Source organism: Siphateles boraxobius, unplaced genomic scaffold (assembly GCF_051911475.1).
Source record: "Siphateles boraxobius isolate OS27281-9 unplaced genomic scaffold, OSU_SipBor_1 100, whole genome shotgun sequence".
NCBI classification, from domain to species: Eukaryota; Metazoa; Chordata; class Actinopteri; order Cypriniformes; family Leuciscidae; genus Siphateles; species Siphateles boraxobius.
The window spans coordinates 762,297-765,954 of record NW_027508701.1 but is presented as its reverse complement, the minus strand read 5'-3'; the positions used below and the strand labels follow the sequence as shown (position 1 = coordinate 765,954).

Here is a 3,658-nt window from a genome sequence, read left to right as displayed (position 1 = left end):
ACAGAGTTCTTCTATAGTGAGCAGAGTGGCGCAGCGGAAGGGTGCTGGGCCCATAACCCAGAGGTCGATGCATCGAAACCATCCTCTGTTAAAGGCTTCTTCACTTATGTACTTGTTTTATCCCAAATAAAGAGCAACTTCCACATCCTTCTTGATCGTTCAGAAAATCTGTCTGTTTGTGTGTGAATGCCCTGTTCAAACGCCTCATTGACTAAGCCACCTGAATGAGATGGACAATTAGTATGGCAAGCGAATCATGTCCCAGTGGCCTGTTCGAAGTAGTCGTTCATCCGGACTACCTTGTGTGCTGGCCTTGTTTAAATGCCAATACTTCTGTTGCCACTAAAGCCAAAGTAATGGGGGCACATGAGAACAGGTATTTCACAGCCCCAGTGGCCTAATGGATAAGGCACTAAGGCACTGGCCTCCTAAGCCAGTGATTGTGGTTTGGAGTCCCATCTGGGATGTTTTACAGCAGATTGGAGAAGCAGAAGTGTGCTGGACCCATAACCCAGAGGTTGATGGATCTAAACCATAGACTGCTTTACTTATGTAAATGTTCTGTTCCTACTTGGAGAACAGTTCCCCCAGCTGTGTGCTAAAACCCTCTGCTTTTTTAACCTGTTTTAATTGATGATAGAAGAGCACTTCAAGCGAGCCTAGACGCAAGTCATTTTTAAAAAAGTAGGGTGTGTCACATCAATTGTCGGGAGCAGAGTGGCGCAGCGGAAGCGTGCTGGGCCCAAAACCCAGAGGTCGATGGATCGAAACCATCCTCTGCTAAGAAAAGCTATCACGTCTATGTGCTGAAGCCTTTTGTATTTTTCTCCTGATCTCGTTTATGACAGAGGCACTTCATTTCTCAATTCATGTGTCACTTCATGTGCACTTTAGGTGCACCTCATGTGTGCCTAAACACAAGTCCTTTTGAAAACACTTGTGAATGTTAGTTCTTCTATGGTGAGCAGAGTGGCGCAGCGGAAGCCTGCTAGGCCCATAACCCAGAGGTCGATGGATCGAAACCATCCTCTGCTAAAGGCTTCTTCACTTATGTACTTGTTTTATCCCAAATAAAGAGCAACTTCCACATCCTGCTTGATCGTTCAGAAAATCTGTCTGTTTGTGTGTGTATGCCCTGTTTAAACGCCTCATTGACTACGCCACCTGAATGAGATGGACAATTAGTAGGGCAAGCGAATCATGTCCCAGTGGCCTGTTAGAAGTAGTCATTCATCCGGATTACCTTGTGTGCTGGCCTTGTTTAAATGCCAATACTGCTGTTGTCACTGAAGCCAAAGTAATGGGGGCACATGAACTAATGGATATGGCACTGGCCTCCTAAGCCAGGGATTGTGGGTTCGAGTCCCATCTGGGGTGGTTTACAGCAGATTGGAGAAGCGGAAGTATGCTGGACCCATAACCCAGAGGTTGATGGAGCTAAACCATAGACTGCTTTATTTTTGTAAATGTTCTGTTCCTACTTGGAGAACAGTTCCCTTAGCTGTGTGTTAAAACCCTCTGCTTTTTAACCTATTTTAATTGATGATAGAAGAGCACTTCAAGCGAGCCTAGACGCAAGTAATTTTGAAAAAAGTAGGGTGTGTCGAATCAGTTGTGGGGAGAAGAGTGGCGCAGCGGAAGTGTGCTGGGCCCATAACCCAGAGGTCGATGGATCGAAACCGTCCTCTGCTAAGACTGAATATTTATAAACATACTCTGTTCCTACCCGAAGAAAAGCTATCACGTCTATGTGCTAAAACCTTTTGTATTTTTCTCCTGATTTTGTGTATGACAGAGGCATTTCATTTCTCAATTCATGTGTCACTTCATGTGCACTTTAGGTGCACTTTATGTGTGCCTAAACACAAGTCCTTTTGAAAACACTTGTGAATGGGAGTTCTTCGATGGTGAGCAGAGTGGCGCAGCGGAAACGTGCTGGGCCCATAACCCAGAGGTTGATGGATTGAAACCATCCTCTGCTAAAGGCTTCTTCACTTATGTACTTGTTTTATCCCAAATAAAGAGCAACTTCCACTTCCTGCTTGATCGTTCAGAAAATCTGTCTATTTGTGTGTGTATGCCCTGTTCAAACGCCTCATTGACTAAGCCACTTGAATGAGATGGACAATTAGTAGGGCAAGCGAATCACGTCCCAGTGGCCTGTTCGAAGTAGTCGTTCATCCAGATTACCTTTTGTGCTGGCCTTGTTTAAATGCCAATACTGCTGTTGTCACTAAAGAGGTTGATGGATCGAAACCATAGACTGCTTTACTTATGTAAAAGTTCTGTTCCTACTTGGAGAACAGTTCCCTCAGCTGTGTGCTGAAGGGTTGGTCAAAATCCCTTGCCTCTTCAAATACATCTATAATCATAACCTTTTGAATGCTTATATACTTCCTTTATAAAAATCAATAATCAAATATATTCATTATCACATAATAATTTTTATATTCTTTGTGCTTGTGAAATTATATTGTCTTAAATGCATGTAAGTAACCAGTTTCTTTTAGGTGCATTCCAATCTTACTTTGAGATTGCACGCAGTACACGCAGGACACGAAGGCCACGTAACCCACAAGGCCATTTGTCTCTTTCTCTGTTATCAGTAGAGGGTCCTAAAGGCAGCGTGGACACATATGATTCTTCGCTGGACATATGGTCAAGCTATATTGAGCGTTACTATATCGAACTTTAATTGTTGTATTAAAATGTATTCTTTCCAGTATATTTCCTTCCTTCGGAGTAAATGCCAGTGATCTGTTTTTCTCCCGAATGAGTGAATGTTTTAGCATTATGTTTTGGTATACTTAACTGTATACCAGCTCCGACTCTCTTCAGCCTTGATGGGAGCTGTTATTTGCTAGTGTCTGTTATGTGTGTGTGTGTGTGCGTATGACATTCTATGTAGGTTCTGGACGTTCGGACCAGACACCCCGGCGCCCTTCTCTAACCTGCGAGGCCACCACAGACCTAAATCTAATGAGTGGACGACAACTATCTTGACTAATGGCGATAGGCACCCCTATCTCTTCACATGTGTTAAATTGTTTAGGCTCTTAATGTTTCTTAGCCAATGAGAATCATTCAACCTGTAAGCAATGACGTAGCTTAGACCTTGGAAATGGTATAACTGCTGTGATCTTTGTAACTGTAAGCGGGGCGGCCTACGAACTCCTGTGCGAGTATTGAAGCTGACTTCTGCTGATGAAACTGCAAACTATCTTCAGTAAATATTTTCTTTAATTTTTTATAATTCTGACTCTGGGTCTTCATTCTTCATATCTGGTTCTGGGTCTTTAACTGTAAACCCCTAACAGTTTGGTGGAGGATGCGGGCAATCATTCCGTGGTGACATCTCTGGCAAATCAACACACAAGGTAGTAAGCTTTTATTAATTGTTAGGGCTGTCTGACTGGAAGAGATTTTGAAGGAGAGCGGGAGAGCCTTCACTCCGATGAGGCGAGTGAAGGAGTAAGTAGCCTTCACTCCGATGAGGCGAGTGAAGGAGTAAGTTGTAGGCCTACTGCTGAGAGGATAAGAAGTCGCTGAGAGCGTCGTTAAGGGTAACGGCAGCAGACAGCGCAAGCGAAGCGTGCTCTGTGGGGACCCCGCTGGGCATTAATGGTGTAGCACCACCCCAGCAGAGTACGTCCCTGGA

The 3,658-nt window shown here is 44.1% G+C and overlaps 1 non-coding gene across 1 annotated transcript; it reads left to right on the top strand.

The window, feature by feature from the left end:
• Positions 1-711: 711 nt before the first annotated feature.
• trnal-caa (transfer RNA leucine (anticodon CAA)) lies at positions 712-783 on the top strand. Its single transcript has one exon. It is a non-coding gene; the product is annotated as a tRNA-Leu (tRNA).
• The last annotated feature ends 2,875 nt before the right edge of the window (positions 784-3,658 follow it).